We start from the raw sequence: 19,712 nt of genomic DNA, 5'->3' as shown, positions 1-19,712 counted from the left end.
CCTGTGCCGACATCCTGCCCCGGTCCCTCCCACCCAGCACGGCGGTGGGGCTGCATGCCAAGCCCAAACATCCTCCCCCGGCCCCAGCGCCCACGGAGGAAGACCTCCTTTTGATTTTGTACTTTTTAATCTGAGAGAGCCAGGCCTGTAAATATTACAAAAAATTATAACAATGACTTAAGAACAGAGACAGACTCGCTGTCACCAACTGTTAACTCTCAGATCAGGGCAGCCTAGGAAGTGGACCCTTATCTGCCTGAAGCTCAGGACGTGCTGACTAACACCCTATTGAGTCGGCAGACCTTTGGCTCCCTGATCTCCCCAAACTGGAAAATGTACACCCCAGTGGACATACTCCCTTCTTAAGTATTTCAAGCCTCTGCAAAAAGACAGACTGTGCTGCGAGATGAGCAGTGCTGCCCTGCTGCATGCAGGAAATCCCATTTATTTGTCTTGAGGAGTGAAATGTCAAGTGACGTTTCCAGCCATAGCATACAGTGCCAGACTGCAGCCTTATCTTTGGCAGGACTGCCAGCTGAGGAGCTGGTGCCAAATGTGTACATTTACACAGTTATTTTGTGAATGTGGACTTCACAGCTTTACAAAAAAAGTTGACCTAATGCTAAGAGTTCTGTGAAGACAAATCAAAATCAGGGGAAGGGGGTGCTGTTAAGTTGAGCTCAACGAATAACCAGGATGCCTTTTCTGAAATGGATTTTTAGGTTGCTCATTCTATGCTATATTTTATTCTATATTCCATTATATTCATGAAGGCTGTGAAAACAAGTTCAAATTAGGTATTGAAAACTTGCCTTTATCAATGATAGAGGGACACACAGTGTTGTAAGGAGAAAGGGTAAGTATGAGCAAGACAAGGATTCCTTCAAGGTACAGAGACATCTTTACAAATCTTGACCCTGGCCAACTGGGCAATCTCCTTGATTGTCTCAGTACAGGAACTCAAGAGCTGACTGCAACCAAAAGGGATCTGTATGCTTGGTATCATCATGTAGCCATCAGTTAAAAAAGTAGTACTCTCCTATAGTGAAATTGTGTTTTTTTCCTAATGCAAACAACCATCCCAATCTGAAAAAGGGCCCAAGTGAGCTGGTGTTTCAATAATGAATGAAAATTACTTGTGTTTTCTGTTTCACTATGCTTCAGACACAGCATTTCCAGATTTGTTTGCCTTCACTGATACCTCACTTGTTAAGATTTATTCTGGAAAAGACTGTCTTTAGGACATGAATCAAACATTTCTAGAGAACTCCCCACCTCAGGCTTGGGAATTCTTTCATAAATGCTATTATGTTCCTTTGTTATTGAGCATATCTGCCCCCTTCCTCCCTGTGCATTCAGGCCAGGATTGTTTACCCCGGTGACAACAATCAGGCTTTGCTGGTCTTAGCTTAGGGGGATGGAGCTTGGCAAGTCCTGGTGGGGCAGATAAGCACCAGGAATTCAAGTAAAGTTTTTCTGTCTGACTCTGTGCATAGAACTACAGGCACCACTTGGATCTCACGAGTCTCACATCAAGGACAACATGTAAGTTCAAGTCCTGTGCTCTCCTCCCACTCCACAGACACAGAATTTCCTTCTATGTTTTGGAGCTGCCAGTCTCCTGTAGACTCAAGGGACCTTCCCTCCATGAACTGTCCAGAATTATCCAGCCTCTGGTTTCCTATCTATAAACACAATCTTTGATGTTGTTTTTGATAGCTCACATGCTGCAGTGAAGGAAGGGAAATCTTCCTTGTGGAGCTTTGGATGCTGTTGCTACAGCATCACCAAGATGGGAAATTCTCACCCCACTGCTACACTGTCTGTCCTCAAGCCCCAGCTCATGAGTCACAGGTTGGTTGCTCTCCCCACAGTTTAAACATCAGAGCAATGGCTTTAAACTACCAGAGGGCAGGGTTAGATGGGATATTAGGAAGAAATTCTTGGCTGTGAGGGTGGTGAGGCCCTGGCACAGGTTGCCCAGTGCAGCTGCAGCTGCCCCTTCCTTGGAGGAGTTTAAAAGCCACGTGGCTGCGGCTCTTGGGGGGACATGGGCAAGTGGTGGCCTTGGCAGTGCTGGGGAGTGCTTGGACTCGATGGTCTAAGAGGGCTTTTCCAACTTATAGGGCAAGGAGAAAACCCAGGTAGAAACGAGGGTTTGTTTAGGCACAGGAGTCAACATGAGGACAGAGTCAAGACAAATCAGCCTTTGTTAAACGTGAGCTCAACAGACTGTGGGTTTAGCATGACAACTTTATCATAAACCCAGCCTAAGTCCACATGGATTTAAGATTCAATACCATCATCTGATACCCCAGAACATCCACAGCTACAAAAAAGACAGGGTGGTCTAAACCAGCTGCCCTCCAAATCCCAACACCAGAGTCCTCAGCAGTGATGATGACAGACATGAGAAAACCTCTGCTTGGCCAGGAAAAAGACATTTCCATCTCTAATCATCCTCAGCGGGAACAAACAGCCTGTAAATCAACTGGAGAAAAGCTCTGCAACTTGTACTAAAGGTTGTGACAAAATTAAACTCTCTATGGGAATGCAGCGGACGCAGCCATCAAGCCTGACAAAATACATATCTTCCTCATTCTCACTTCTTGGTGCAGTTGCTGTAAACATTCAAAACATGCCTCTGATTTATGCATTTAATTAGAAGATATCTGTAACATTCCTGCTGTTTACATTTAACCCAACACTGCAATGAAAGCTGTAATTTTGTCTGGGATTTATATTCTGTACTCAAACTTATTTTGATTCCTTGATTTAAACATACACACAGAAGTGAAAATGTGTCAAAATCATGAAAATGGAAGAGATTATACTCCATTATCTAGTTCATCTGTCATCCAGGGCAGAAATTTTCTAAGGACTGTTTTTCTCAATCTGCCACATGTTATGGAAACTTAATTCAAAAGAGTAATTCAGAAAAGACAGCTAAACCTTAAAAGTGGAAGAGCAATTGGATCAGTATAATTAGAAGTTACATTATTTTTTTCTCCCTTTATCTTGTATTTAGTTGTCACAACTCATTAAATTTTGCACCTTTTGAGGTAAAGTTGTTGGCCTCTGATACATTATTTTAAATTTTATTTTAAAAGTGTCTAACACTTATTTTTCTTGATGGAAGGGAGATAATGTGGGACTTTGTTAGTCAAATAAATGAATAAATTAATTTTAAATACAACTTTTCATACTTTTCAGATACTCTGCCTACACAGAAGGTTTGCAGTAGAAAAGGAACACAGGTTGGAAACAGCTTTCAACTGAGCAGGGGAAAAAAGGGGTCAGGGCATTTCAGTGCAATTTTACTTTATTTTGACCAAAGTTGCAAGATATTTGGAAACAACACATCATGCGAATGCAGTGCCTTTGGCACTGGACTTTTCATTGGACTCACAACAACTCTATATGCAATGGAGCAAGGGGAGGCTGCACAACACATGTGAAGCAGATTTAGTCACAGCAAAAAACGTAATAAAAAGTATAGGGAGGCTTTCTAGGGAGGGAAACTTGGGGAATGTTATTTAGCTTGAGCAATTGTACAGCTCTGAAGTGAGCAGGGGCTGGGCTCTGGCTGGGAGCCGTCCTGTAAGATGTGTTGGACAGGGAGTTTTGGGCTGCTCATGAGTGTGGGGTTCCTGCCAATCTCCCGCAAAGCCAAAGCTCTGCAGCTTTGGGCAGGGAAGCTCCTCTGTGCTCCCTTTCAGAAAAATGGGATCATCCTTGAAGGTTAACAGAGTTCAAATGATGTGGCAGGCCAGCAATTAGCAGAATGGAAGTAGCTTTGAAAAACGTACACATGCAGAGAGTTGTTCAGCCAGGTCAGAGCTCTGTTGCCATGGGGAGCAACTTGGAAAGTCTCATACTACTTTCCCATCCTCCTGTTTCTCCAGAGCTCGCTTTCTGCCTTCTACTAGGTATCCCTTTCTCATAGCAGCTTCCTTAAACCAGTAAAATCAGTCAATCTAATGTATCTGGTGTCAAACAGTAGCTATACAGACTCTTTCATATTAGAATCTGTGTGAAGTTTAAATCCTGCTCCAAGTCTCTTACTTGTGCCCTCCCTTCCTATAAAGTAAGAGAATCAGAGATTCATAGAATGGTTTGGATTGTAAGGGACTTGAAAGATCATCCAGTGCCACCCTCCTGCCATGGGCAGGGACACCTTCCACTGTCCCAGACTGTTCTGAGCCCCGTCCAACCTGGCCTTGGACACTGCAGGGATCCAGCTGCTCTGGGAAACCTTGTGTCAGGCCCTCAGCACCCTCACAGTCAAGAATTCCTCCTTAATATCTAGTCTACATTCATTCAAATTACCTTATCTAAGTGCCACTGAAAACCTGAATTTTGGGACTACTTTTTTATTTTTAAATTGCACGCCTAAGTTGAAATAGATGCATGGACAGCTGATGCAGTGTCTTGAGAGCTCACATGAAAAAAATCAGAGCTTATTGCTACCCTCTCTGGTTATTTCACATTGCAGTGAAAGGCCAGACTTCAGCTGTGTATAAAGAAATATTATGATCTCTTTTGGCAATCCAGGCTCCCTTTCAAAACTGTGGTTTGTATGTCATCTCCTGACCCTTCCTGTCCACAAAGCTTGCAGAACACCTAATATCAGCCCCTCCACCATTTACTGCCTTGTGCAAGGATGCTCTGCCATATGGACAGCAACAGGATGGTGTACACTCTTCATCATGGATGACAGAAAATGTCACCAGTCACATTATTCTCCTGCAAAACTTCACTCCTAGCAACAAAGGTTTCTGCTCATCACAGCCCAACAGCATCCTCATGGCTGAGAACCAGCTGGAGCACCTTTCACTGGATATGAGATGAAGATGCTGAAAGGGTCCCTCTCATCCTGACTGCCACCAGTAGAGCACAATCAGATTCTTCTGATCCAAGGAAGAAGATCTTTGCAGTAGACTTCCTTTGTGTCCCTTAAAGAAATATTTTTCTGCTCTCTACAGGTAGCATAAAGAATTACATAATTATTTCAGAGTCATAGAATCCCAGAATGGTGTGGGAGGGACCTTTAAAGCTCATCCAGTGCCACCCTTTGCCACGGGCAGGGACACTTTCCACTATCCCAGGCCCACCCAACCTGGCCTTGGACACTTCCAGGGATGGAGCATCCTTCACCTCTTGGGCCATGTGTACCAGTATTTTACCACCACCATCATAAAAAGTTTCCTCCTTATACCTTACTCTACCTTTAGTTTAAAACTTTTACCTTTGTCTTGAGCAGAAAAAGAAACAAAACCTCCTTTAACACCTGTTGTTACAAGACACTATTTCATCTTCTAAGGCTTTTGCATGTAACTGCATGAATTTTCATCTGTTGCCTTAATGGGAGCTAGTTAATTACAACCCACAGAGTGCCACAGCCAAGGCTGAGGCATTATTCAGCTCAGCTGGGTACAGGGCTGTGACTGCAGAGCGGCAAAGGGAACTCAAGTGATGGCAAGGTGAAGACAACCATGGGAGAGAAACAGCCAACTTCTGCACTCCTCATCAACCTGCTGCTGGTATTGGTTTATTTTCCCTTTTCCATTTTTACTGGTTTGAAAAATTAAGTCTCAGAAACACAGTAGATTTTACTGTATGAATGTTTTTACATTTGCATTTATACAATTCAATTTTTACTGTTACCTAGTCCTGGCTGGACAGGTAGGACCTTGTTGTCTGCACAAGACATTTACACGTTTTTCTTTAAACTTCTTTTCTTAAACTGGTTTGGGATAGCAAAATACTGCCCAGCCTTCTGCAGGAGACTGACCTGCATAACAGTATTATGGGACAGCTCTTTGGAAGCAGCTATGGCAACTCCAGGATAAGGTAATTTCATTCCAGTGCAATTGTTGAGCTTTGCAAAGAAAACAGTGACTTGGGAATGAAGTGACTGAATCCAGAATACAGTTTCCAGAAGGTAACTGGAATAATCTTCAGGGGTGGAGGGGACAGACATTAAGCCTCCATGTAAATATTAGTCTCCACGCAGAGAGCAGCTTGGGAATAGGAGTGTCCTGTGCTAGCCCACCCTTCATCCTCATCTTGGCCAATGCACCTCATTCCTGAACTGCAGAATCACTCTACTCCAGTCACTCACCCAAGCACCACCCTCCCAAGCTACCTTGGATTCTTGTGCAATCTCTGATGCATTCCTTTATCCTGGAATGAAATGTGGTTCCCTGGATTTCAGTAAGATAAATAAGCCTTCTGTACTAACAGGATGCATCTTTCCTAGAGAACTGTAACCTAACTACAAGTAAGATGCAAAGGAGAATAAAAATAGATATTTGATTTTAAAACTACAACTATCACCACAACCCTGATGCCAGTGAAACCTTCCCCAGTGCTTCTGAGAACTTTACACATAAGGTTTTGCTACATTATATTTGCATTTATATGATTTATATAAGTTTTACTACCTTTTACTTCAAAACAGTCTATTTTCAGCCAGTCCATATTGTATGTATTCAAGAAAATTAAGATTTTAAGCAAGCACTGAAGAAAGGCAAATCTCTTGCTCAGATTTCCCAGAGAAGCTGGGGCTGCCCCTGGATCCCTGGAGTGTCCAAAGCCAGGTTGGATGGGGCTGGAGCAAACTGGGACAGTGGAAGGTGTCCCTGACATGGAAGGGGGTGGCACTGGATGGGCTTTAAGCCCTTTTAACTCAAACCACTGGTTTGGTTCTAAACCCAAACCATGGTTCTAAACTATTTGGAGATTCCTCAGATGACAGTAAAGGTCTTTTGGGATGGTGACAAGTTCACTCATTTTTCAACACATAATGCAAGAAGATTTCAGTGTTGCTGGCACTCTGATGGCCTTCATCATCATCATCATCAGCCTCTCACTGACAGAATGAGGAATCTCCCTCCAAACATGCAAATCCCTTAGCCATTGTGACTTTCCTGGTTCACAATGGAAAGGACCAACATTCTGAGATCCTCAGGACTACTCAAGACACACTACTTTGAAACTGAAAATTATATTTATACTACTAAACCACGACTTTTTAAAAGCAAGGAATGCTAAATTTGTAATATTTTTTGACGTTAACTTGAGCTGCAGACACAGCTTGGAAAACATCTGAGTTTTACAAGCCTCAGTTATGTCAGTAATGAGGCCAAATCACCCAGCTATCCTCCCCTGCAGTGGCTCAGGCTCGCAGGATGCAGGCCAGGAGCAGGGTCCCTCGCTGGCACCAGCCCCAGCAACACCAACCATGTCTCAGAGAGCAGCAGATGAGGCTTACATGGTGCTTTCACAGCTTGTGGACAAGCTGTTTTCAGCCACTTTTTGTTTATGGAACAAAGGATCACATATTGCCATGAAGCTAAATGAGCTAAGAGAGCTCTAAATACTTCCACAGTGATTTGCTCATAATAAAAAGAAGAAAAAGCACTCTACCATATTAGACTGCAAAAAATCCTGTTTACAGGATTTTTGTATAAGAAGCAATGAAATTAAGTGGGGCTGCATTACTTGGTACTGCTATCAATTAATGCAGCAACCACTTCCAGACATAATAATTACCATATGTGCACTGTGCTTTACCTCTGGGCTTCGTAATTTCAAACATGGGAGGTTACAACTATTGACTGCATTCAAACAGACTGATGTGTTACGAGAGACATCGTTGCACAAACTGAAATGATTCAAGTGGTACAGGAACAGACACCTGCATCCACCAGCAGACAACCTGCAAATGGTCATTTCTCCATCCCCTCTTAAACACTCAGACATTATGTATGACACAGAAACAGTATTGCAAAAGGAGTGAGCTTAGCTGACTAGGGATAAAATTAGGGAGTCTTAAGAGACAGATGTTGACCACTGGAGAAATGAAAAATCCCCAGGAGTACCTCCTATCAATATAAATATATTAATAAAACCAAAATGGCTCTTTGTCTCTCAATGCAACTTGCACAATTGAGAATTTGCTCATTTTTAGGCTGAGCATTAGGAAAAACTTCTTGACTGAGAGGGTTGACCAGCCTGGAACAGCTGCCCAGGGCAGAGATGGAGTCCCCATCCCTGGAGGGGTTTAAGACCTGTGTGGATGTGGCACCTGGGGACATGGGTTAGTGGTGGCCTTGGCCTGCTGGGGGAACAGCAGGACTTGATGTTCTTAGAGGGCTTTTCCAATCCAGATGGTTCTGTGATTGACAACCAGCTCTGCCCTGCAATCTTCAGAGCAACCTGGAGTCTGGCAAGTCACAAAAAAATATACATTTGCATTTTTAAAAGTGCTTTTTTTTTTTTTTTAAAGTTTGTTGAAAACTTGATCCATAATGAAAGACAATGACTTTCAAATAGCATCTAAAAAGAGTGGTGTTTACCTTGCCATTACACAGCTGGGTTTGTAACTAAATGCAAAACCAGCAAAACACTCAGAAAGAACTGCACTTGGTTTTTCTTGTTGTCATCCTATATACATAATTAAAGACATATTTCTATTCAATTCTGGTTAAGCTCCTACAAGTTATGTATAAGCTATACATACAACTTAGGCTTTAAAGCCTCCCTTAAACAACAAAGCATTGTTTATGTTTTAAATAAATTTTAATTTTCACTCTTCTAATTCAGAAGACATTTTTGAAGCAATAACACACTGAATTCAGTAGGCAAATCTCCCATTAACATAATTCAATTGCTCTAAAATAATATTTATAAAGACAGTGGTAACTGTGATGCAAAGAGCTAAATGTAATAGGCAAAATTATCCTACATTAGTAGTGTATTTATAAAGGGTGAGAGTGTGTCAGCAATTTCCAGAAACCTTTAAAAGCAGGAAGAAACCTGGCTTTTTTTTTTTTTTTTTTTTTTNTTTTTTTTTTTTTTTTTTTTTTACCAAAAGCACTAAAAACAAGTATCAGGCACAAAGAGTTAACACATTCTTCCTACTTCTGAGAGCAAGAACGGGCCGATTTCGTCAGTGAGGTTTGGCAGCGCGCGAAATCCTGTAACCAATTCCATTTCCTGATAAATGAACGGTCCGCAGGGGAAAGTCAGCCAGAGGCTTTGGGAACTGCCGAGCGCTCAGACATGACCGAGAGGCTCCTGGAAGGAGCCAGACTGTCTCTTCGCTTATCGCCGCCCAGCCGAGCGGCACCAGCACAACGCCGGTGCTGCCAGACTGCGCTGCGAGCCCAGGCTGCGGCACGGCCGCTTCAGCTGCACGTGAGACCCCCAGAAAATCAAATACGCCAACCCCAGCACATGCCTGACATCAGGCTCTAGGAACTCTGAGAACACATGGCCATGTAATACAGGCGTTGGGATGGGACTTGTAACAGTCCACACTGTTTATGTGTTTCAGAGCCAAGTGCTAGGAGTGACTCGGTATTCTGGAGTTGAGGATCTCGCCCCCACCCTTCCAACAGGAAAAAGCCAAATACAGAATGATAAATCATTCATTATTGGTTAGATTTTGGCACCAGTGAGGCTCTGAAGGAGGGATTTTCAATTGGAGCTATAGAGTGCATCGCCTCAAGAGCTGAATGTCACTCTCAAGTTCTAAACCATTCTTTGTTTTGCGCTACCAATTAATTTTTTTAGTTATCTTCATAAATGTGACCAACAGTCTTACTGAATGTTACCAGTAAATATCAGCTTTAATAGCAAAATGACAAATGTGCCTCAACACCAGATCAGCCCTGAGTTTCTGATCTATTTAAATACCAATTTTTCAGACAGAGTTAACCTGGATGTTCACTTTCATATTATTACAAATCAATTCACAATTCCAACATTTTTACAGGAAATTCAAGTAGCTTGACACACACAGAATTGAACTTTCAAAATTTGAGCTTGTAAAAAAAAATAAATAAAATACTGCCAGTCTGATGACCCCTGAAGGGAAGTTAAAAGGAAAAAAAAAAAAAAAAGAAGAAAAAGCTCAAAAAATAACTTCAGGCCCTTCATTACCAAAATCCTGGGTAAGTTTTCAAGTGGCTTGCAGGCTTATAATAGCAACGACGTCTGCAATTGATTAGCTCCCCCAGCACAACCAGATGTCTCAGTGACAGGGAGAAAGTACTATGGGTTTGGAGTTTACTGGGATGCAAAATATCCCACCACTGAAAAACAAAGTAATAAATGGAAAGGTGGGGAAGCTAAAGAAATATGCTTGTTCTCAATGTGTCTGAATCCAGTTTTACTGCATGAAAAATCCCAGGATAAATTCTATCTTGCTCCCAAAAAAAATGCCACAGACTTGGTAGAGTCTGTCCCTTATCACGGCATCACTACTCACTCCTTTGCTGGGATATTGGGTGCTTTCTGCTCACAGCTGTGACAAATACAAACTAACAGCATAAAAGAATGACAGTTCTCTACATTCTCTATCTGCACAGGTTTGCAAACAAGGTACGTGGCCTTGGAGGAACACCAGAGCGCTGTTTTAGACATAACACCCACATGTAGACCAAACAAACTCCCCATTCCTGCCGCTCCTTCCCTGACTTTAACTCATGTTAATTAATGCACGCTTTAAACCTCAAAGGAGAAAAGTGGTGGGAATACCTGGAGATACAAAAAGATCTGCTATTCTTTGGAGCATTTTGAGATTCACAACATAACTGATCCTTTTTGGGCTGCTGCTGTGCTTCTACCAAATATTGTGATGACTCCATGCACAGCATTGCATAACAAGCAAGGAACACTGCAGCAAGAAAACGTCTTCTTCCTGCTCTTTTGAGGACGTGGCATTAAAGTGGAGGGTAACATTGCAGGTATGGAGTGCCACAGGCTGGCTGACATAAACAAAGCCCAGCACTGAAGGATTAGTATTTTTGTCATAGAATTGCAGAATGTTGCAAGGGATCTTAAAGCTCATCCTGTTCCAACCCCCTGCCATTGGCAGGAACCTCCCACTATCCCAGGTTGCTTCAAATCCTGTCCAGCCTGGCCTTGGACATTTCCAGGGATCCAGGGGCAGCCCCAGCTGCTCTGGGCACTCCCCACCCTCACAGCCAAGAATTTCTTCCCAATATCTAACCTAAATTTACAATGAACAGTCAAAATACATTAAAGGGATTCAGACAGCAGTGTCGTATTTGAATTATAACCTGTGTAAGAGAAATCATTCACATGAAGAGTGACAAAATGCAAACTATTCAAGATGAGAGTGAGCAAAAGTTAATGGATTTGATGTGAGTAACCTGAGTCACACCCAGCTTCTTTGAGCTGACTGTGCACCTGCTAACAAAGCTTTACCTCCATCCCATTGCTCCTTGAGCTGGTTCTCTCAATCCACTCCAGCTGAGGTGGCTGAAGGTCAGGAGCTCACAGACCCAGTTTTGCTGCTCTGTTCACACAGCCCAGCTGAAACACAGCTCTCATGACATGAGATCCTCACCAGGCTGCTGACCATGGCATGAGCTCCACTTTCTAAGCTACCATGCAATCAATGCAATTCCCGCAGAGTAGCAGCCAGGGAAATCAGGGAGAGGGCAGGGGAACATGAAACACAGTCCCTCTTTCCTCTTGACTAGTACTAGCCACTGTGACCACACACTCCCCACCACGGGACACACACACAGCCTTGGGGTCTGCCTGTTGTCCTGCTTGCATCATGCCTGGTATCATCTCCTAAGCATGAAGATACAGCCTGACAACCTTGAGAATATTGGAGCCATCAGCAAAACTTTCCAGTGGAAGCAGGATTTTCCCCATGGAAATGAATGCTTCAGTGACTAAGACGAAAACAAGACTGAAGTTCTCAGTTTATTCTTCATCTCTGAAGAAAAGCTTTATACAAGTGGTCTAAGTTGAAAGCATGATTACTATTTTCTGTTCAAAGGGATTTTTGGGTGCTTTACAATAGGAAACTGATATTACATGAGAAACAGTTTAAAGATCAGAGATTCAAAAGTTTGCTAATGCTTTTTTTTCCTATGTTGATGCTGCAGTGATGTTTATATTACTCTTCAATAGGGAGGTGTCAGAAAAGCATTAATATGTTTTTAACTGTGTGCCAGGCAGACAAGCAAAAGAAAATGGTTGGGTTTTTTTCTTGTTCTAGTCAACAATGCCAAAAATTACTGTTTATTTTTCTCCGCCCCCATGAAAGAATTTATAACCACTGAAGTAAACGCAAGTTATAAAGCTGGTTTTAATCCCGAAACTGACTGACAGCTGCTGTGCAAAAGCAAACCTAACTTGTTTGGGTTCTCAGAAGCATTCACATTTGAAAAATTTAGTTTTTTGGAACCATTTGAGGGGTGTTTTTTGATGGGTTTTTTTGATTTTTTGATTTTATTTTTTTTTTTGGTCCTGTTCCCCATAATGCTACAAAAATAATTTAAAGAATGTGATACTGTATAATTTTCACACTCTGACACAACTGGGGAAAGGTGGAAAGCACATCCCCTTTTCAAACAGCCTTAAGAGTAAAGTGTAAATATGGTGTTGGTTACAGTGTGAGTGAACTCTCTTTGGGAGTGCCAGGGAGAGGCTGTGAGTGCCACAGTGCACACCACTGCTGCTAGACCTGGCAACACTCAAACAGATGAAACATTCAGCTGTAACTAAGACCTTGTACACAAGGGGACTTGTCTTACATCACACCAAAGAAATGCAAATCTTGACATGTATGACTGTTCAAAATCCATGTAAACTGTTACGGGAATGGGTAACTGTATGATGAGTTCTTGTTGCTTTGGGTTTTTTTCCCATATATAAAAATATTAAACCAAACTTTGAAAAATGAATAAATATGTTTGATAAATGACTCACCAACACTTCCAGCCTATGCCAAAATTTCAAACACCTTGAGTTCAGCAATATGAAGCTCTGTGGATAGCAAGTTTCACTCTACATTGCTAAGGAATGCAGTAGAATTTATTTATCTTTTCTGAAAGTCTCTAAGTTAACTGATTTCTTCCATTTTACCTGAAGGATGCTTCTGAAAATGAAGTGTTGTTAGTATTCAATCTAATTCATCACCTGCATTTGCATTACACATGGCTACAAACAACCTCTCTGAAGACTGCTAAAATCCACTTTTAACCATGGAACAACAGGAGTCATCACATTTCAAAGACTTTTGAACACTTAAGTGTTCAAAAGCCATGTAGATGTGGCACCTGGGGACACGAGCTAGTGGTGGCCTTGGCCACCTTGGGGGAATTTATTTTACAGGGCTTTTCTGACCTAAATGATTCTGTGATTCCATAACTTCGAATGCCACAGGTGGCAAAGTGAATTCACTTTGGCCACTGGCTTTTTCAGTGTTAAAGCAACCAGGCACATAAGCAAATTTTTTTGTTAAATGCTATGTATTCTAACTAGCTACTGAACCCTACTTCCTACTAAAGTCACATTTCTGTGGATTATCATATTAATGCTTCAAAGCGAGGGTGGTATTTATTTCTGAACTAAACCCCCAAAGCTTTCCTTCCCTTCTGGGATGATGCCGTTATTTTTCTTCCTGTAAGGTTTCAAACTACAAAGCCAAGAGTTCCCATACAATGCATTATGTCAGCAAGTATCTAACTTCAAGCACTATAATAATCACAGTTTTTCCATAGTATTTTTCACATACTTTAGATCTTGCCTACACACAAGTTTGCACCATTTAATTAAACAGATTTAAATGATAGAAACTCCTGCTTGGACATACTTATTATAAGGTGGTGTCATTCAGTTTAGTTTCAACTCATTCTCACCAATTTAAGTAGCAAGGCTTACTTTAATAGAAAAGCACCTGCAGAAGGGTTTGCCCTGGCTCAGACAGACAGACAGACAGGTTTATAATCCCACTGTAAGATTAGCCAGAGTCAGCTGAGTGTAGACATGTCTTCGACTGCTCACAGTTTCACAATGATAAGTTATTTTCTGACCACAAAGCCCATCAAAACTTTCAAGATAATTTTTTCCCCCTGGAGTTTTGATTACCCAAAATAATATTTCTCAAGGGACACAGAGTATACTCTTCTCTACTCAAGGTCTCTGAGAAGCTGACCTCTAAAACAAATGCCTTCAAAAGAAACGTGAGTTATTGTCCATCACTTACAGGTCAGCTCACGGAAGCAGGGAAGTCTGACATCTTAATTGAGGGTATAAATTGTCAGAAGGAAATATACAATCCATAAATACTCTTATTCTCAGCATATGGTCAGTGTTCTGGAAAGGCTGAAAAAGCACTTTGTTTAAAACTTTCTTACACTTCTGTCACTAATCTGATCTTCTTCAGGGTAAGGGTTAACAGCAGCTGAGGGTCAGCAAAAGGAAGTCTGTGTTGTAGACGCCTGCCTAGCGTCAGACCTAAGGATGTATTAGACACAATCAGCTTCCACTGTAATAAGAACTTTGACCTTTGAGCAAGGGAAAAAAAAAAAAAAAAAAAAAAAAAAAAGAAAAGAAAAAAAAAAGATAAGTATCAGGAAGAACTGGATGAATTTATTTTTTAAGCAAGTTTTTTGTCTCTCTTTCTTAGCACTGTGCCCTGGAGCTCTGTAAAGGAGTTGCTGGTCTCTGTAACTCCACTGTCCCTACCCCTTCATGGTGTTACACAGAGTTAATTTGTGCACTATTCCACCAAAAATTCCACAGCAGCACAAGTGTTACAGCAGTAAAACAAACACAAGAAAGCTGTACATAACTTTAAAGGCAATTACAGATCTGCCCCAAGGTTTAATTTGGATTATTAAAGACCAGTAGTCTGGATCCTGAAATCCAGCATCTTGCTGTGGCCAAATAACAGCCACTCAAGACTAAGGACACTGGGACTGGAGATGGGGAAAAATATCGTATTCAGGAGCAATTCTAATAGAAGATGGGGCAATGGATGGTTTCTTTGGATCAACAGGGTGCATATATATATATATGGAACACTACAGATTTCCTTTGCTACCTGGGGTGCTGTGCAGGACAGTCTATGTCCTGTCCCTCTGCAGCTGTGACAGCACCACAGACTGCTCAACACATGATGTCTCCTCCCTGGGAGGAGCATCTGCAGAAGCAGGAAAATTCTTCCAAACAGAGCTCAGTACCAAGCTAAGAAATTGTTTAGGCTCTTTTGGTTTTGGGGACTTCACATACGCTTTCTTTTATGGCCATTCCTGATTTCTGATTTGCCATGAGCACAAGTCTGATGAGAAGCAGGTAAGGGAGCTGGGAAAGGGGCTCAGCCTGGAGAAAAGGAGGCTCAGGGGGCCCTTGTGGCTCTGCACAACTCCCTGCCAGGAGGGGACAGCCGGGGGGGTCGGGCTGTGCTGCCAGGGAACAGGGACAGGAGGAGAGGGAACGGCCTCAGGCTGGGCCAGGGCAGGGACAGGGGGGACAGCAGCAGGAATTTCTTTACATAAAACTCTGTCAATCCCTGGTTCCCAGGGGCAGTGGTGGAGTCCCCATCCCTGGAGGGATTTAAAAGCCATGTGGATGTGGCACTTAGGGACATGGGTCAGTGGTGGCCTGGGCAGTGTGGGGGAAATGATGGGACTTTGTGGTCTTGGAAGGCTTTTCTGACCTAAATGATTCTGTGATTCTACCAAAGCACCTCTGCTTGGCATCCCCTGTTGAATTCACTGCCAACTCAATCACCAACCATGTTATTTTTATGACATTTCTAGCTGACCTTCTGGTGTTGGTGCTGCTTTCCCAGGGTGATGTGCCAGGGACATAAAGCTGGTCTGGTCCACCTCCCAGGCAGTATCTGCCGTCACCATGATGACAATTTACTCCTTCCCTGTGCTCTGGTGCCTCAGTGATTAGCAGTTTTTTTCAGTGAAACAAATGGAAGCTGATGGAGTTGGAAGTACATTGTTAATAGAAGGGGAAACCTAGGAGAAGTGCTTTTAACACCTAAAGCGAAACTTGTTCTGTCAAGAGACTGAAGGCTTTTACCTCTGCTCCTTTTACATATTCTGTGAAATTTTAATGCCCATCGAACTCAAATGCACTTCAATAAATATTAAATTTTGTACCGTATCAAAAACGTGAGAGTTGATGGCATAATGGCACATTTGCATAGCACACTTAGAACATCTGACAGAGTGCACACTGATGACAAAATACTCACTGACATAGGGAGAAAAGGAGTAGGGGGGAAAACACAAGCAGATCAGAAAATGTTCATGAAAAACAAATCTCCATCTTAAGCGGCTTAGGTAATGGGGGCTTTTATTTTATAAAGCATTAAACATGGCCTCCCAAGTGTGAGCATTCCATGAAACCAAATGTCAGCTTCCAGTCACTAGCTGGCATTTGAGACAAGTTTTCCCACTTATTGCAGAAGAGTTGTTATCTGCTGGCTAACTCCCCTTGGAATCCTGAGATAAGTCACAGGCTCCAGACACGGTCCTGCTTCTCTCACTCTCCTAATCCTGAAAGTACAGACAGTTCACCAAAGGGAAGGAAGGCAGCCTGAGAACTTTAAAAAAAATAGAAAGAAAGAATGAAGCTAATTTTCACCTATCACTATGATCTCTAAATTGCCTTTAATAAGCTTCTGCAATATAGCAGGGAGCCTGGGTTGTGGGCTGCTCGTCTGCGAAGGAGACAGCTCTATCTCCACGCCATGGCTTCTGCCTCCATCCTGGGCATATTAACTTCATTTATCTCCTCCCACAGACTGAGGGAGAAATAACCAGCTCTTGATTTCAGCACCTGCCCTTTATCTCTCTGTTTGTGCAGAAGTCTTCTAAAAGGCTAATTGCTCAGCTTGGACTTTCTTGGCCTTCCACAGTACACAGCTAAAAGCATATGCTTAAAATAATGTTAATTATATTGTTTGTCTCCAGTCAGACTGCTCCAGGACTGGAAGGAAAATCTGAGTTCTCCCATTTCCCAATAATTATTTGCTAAGAAAATGCAGGATATCTTTCCTAACACAGACACACACACACACATATATATTTATCCATGACCTACTGCTACCACACATGCTCACTTTGCATCCCGTGTTGCTTCCCACAGTGGAGAGGAGCAGGAGCATCAGGGTGTGCTCCCAAACTGATAAGCTCCATTATGCAGATGAGGATCGTGGCTCTAAGTGCTGTTATTTTTAGTTGACGTTGATTCATGTTTGAACTATGGGCTAAGCAACAAACTAAGAACCTGAATACATGTAGCACCTTCTGAATGCTCACTTCCTCAACAAAGGCCAAGATAAGCAACTTGAAAACATTCACTTGAAAACACCCATGCATACATTAGGTACTTACACACAAGAAAAAAAACATCATTGTCTGAGCTGCAGGGAAGCGAGTGAGTAAAAGCTCTGCCTCAGCCCTCATTTTCCAAATCATATCTGTGTTTCATCTGCCTCCCCCAGAGTGCTTCAGCTGAAGCTGGTTATTTCTAGGAGGCAGGAATAATATCTCTGTAGGGTCTCTTGTACTTTACAGCACTTCAGTATGCTGTGGCAAAAGGCAAGGATGGCTTGAAAATTAGTTAGCAATTAACTGCAAAGCTGATATATGTATATATATATTCTTGGGATTGAACTCCACAGCTTTGCACATTGGAATTATGTGTAGGTTTTGTCAACACAGATGCAACAGATTCACAATTCCTCCAGACATTGTCCAAACTGGTTGAGCACAAGTTGCCCCCGGTCCTGGGGACAGCTCTGGGTCCCTCAGCACAGGAGAGACACCGAGGGGCTGGAGCGTGTCCAGGGCAGGGAACGGAGCTGGGGAAGGGGCTGGAGCCCCAGGAGCGGCTGAGGGAGCTGGGAAAGGGGCTCAGCCTGGAGAAAAGGAGGCTCAGGGGGCCCTTGTGGCTCTGCACAACTCCCTGAAAGGTGCCATGAAAGCCAGTGTGGGTAGGGCTGCTCCCACCCATCCAGACTTGCCCAGAGAGTGTCATTAAAGACATAAGGATTAAAGCTTTCTCCTTTATTTAGCTGCTGAAATGCCTCAGAGTTGCCAGAGTTATTGTGTAACTGTATCTTCAGTCTGATCTTAATATGAGTCTGTCGAGCTTTAGAATAGCTTCCCCTGAAAACCTCAGACTCAAGTGGGAAGACCTGAGGAACTGGGAGACTCCCAGGAGAGAGGCATGAGGACAGAGGGCACAGACTCACAAGGCCATTTCTACAGGAGGGAAACATGTGCTGCTCCTCATCACTGTCTGTGCAAAGGAAGGATGTTATTTGCATGTATAAATTGATGCATGACAATACATACATACGTATCTATCTATAGATATACAAACACCCTACCCAAGGTCAATGTCACCTTTTGGTGACATGGAAAAGTAACGTCCTCTGGCCAAACTGCTGCTCAGCAAAGTAATAAAAAAGAAAAGAAATAGAAAAAAGGAAAAAAAAAAAAAAGAAAAAAAAAAGAAGGAAGTAAAAAAGAAAAATAAGGGAAACCAAAGGAAAGCAGAAGACAAAACCCAGTAGGTGTAAGCAGTCAGTATAAAAGATTAGTGTGCCAGGCTGGCTGTATTCCCTTTGTAAGTCTGCCCCAAAATTCAAGCGCTCCAGAGGAAAGGGAAGTGCTCCAAGCAACACTGAGCATCCTTAAAACTGGAAGTACTTGACTGTTTGGTGAGGACTTTCAGAGCTTGGCACATGCCAAAAACTGCTGGTTTATTGCATAAAGTGGCAATATAAATATATAATTTTGAGTACTGTATATTGTTAGAGCAGAAAATTGAAACTTGATGGAATTTGACTCCAGAAACAGCATTTCTGTAAATTGTGGCCTGACATGTCAGTCAATGTGGCACACTCAGTAACTGGGAAAACCTTCATTTTTTCCCTAAGCAGTGAATTTATTTGGTGATGGCTCTGTGTCAAGAAAGAATCACTGTAGCCTCAAAGTAAGAGCTTTTAATTATCTGCACATAAGAACAAGTTGTCATAGAAACAGCCAAAGTTCCAGTGTTCCTCTGTATTCACAGCATCACCACGTAGAAAGGACAACCTGAAGGGCTGGATTTGGATCCAACAACTGCTCTGGTGTTACTCAGACTATTCCTGTACTGCAGCTTAGGACTCGGACTCTAGACCAACCTCTCTTGAAGGAATTCAATCTGAGTGACTGAAGATGTGCCATCTCAGGGACACAGGGAATTGCAGGCAAGACATTAGTTTATGCAGCCAGCTAGAAAATTCCCACTGGGTGTTTTAAAATTACCAGCATATAAATAAATTACGTTTCCAGTGGCTGTACGGACTGAGTGTGCCTTATCAGAGAGTATTTTACTAAAGTTACCACAAAAGAAATGGTGCTCTCACTCTCTCCACAGAGTAGCAACAAAAATAGTTCTTCAGAAAACAGACAGTATTTAAAATACACTTGGCGTACCAGAGAAACAAGATTCATTGTGTTTAAAAAACACACAGAGCTCCCATTTGCTTACTTACCCACTTACACAGATTTCTTTATTGCAGTACTTAAACATCACACAGCCATTAATGGATTTTAGCCTCACAAAACCTGTCAAGTTGGTAAATCCCTCAAGAGATTTGAGAGGTTCTCAGAAAGGAATGGAGGAGACTGCTCAGGATTATACAGAAAGCTCATCAGCATGTTGACCAGACTTACAGGTCTTGAACTGATTTTCACTAGGTTGGGTAATTCTTAACTAAAGCCCCCCAAATTTATCTTTATAGCATTTAATATAGACCCAGACAGAGGTGCAGAACATTAGAGACAGAAAAAGAAATTAATCAAAAGAGAGAATTATCAATGTTTAGTTAGAGCATAACTAAACAACAGATGGAGCGA

The 19,712-nt window shown here is 42.3% G+C and overlaps 1 protein-coding gene across 14 annotated transcripts in view; it reads right to left on the bottom strand.

The window, feature by feature from the left end:
• DYM (dymeclin) overlaps positions 1 to 19,712 on the bottom strand; it is a 210,324-nt gene that overhangs the window by 13,188 nt on the left and 177,424 nt on the right. The window lies entirely within an intron of this gene.

The sequence above is a fragment of the Parus major genome, chromosome Z, assembly GCF_001522545.3.
Source record: "Parus major isolate Abel chromosome Z, Parus_major1.1, whole genome shotgun sequence".
NCBI classification, from domain to species: Eukaryota; Metazoa; Chordata; class Aves; order Passeriformes; family Paridae; genus Parus; species Parus major.
The sequence above is the reverse complement of the archived record's forward strand: the minus strand, read 5'-3'. Positions and strand labels throughout refer to the sequence as shown.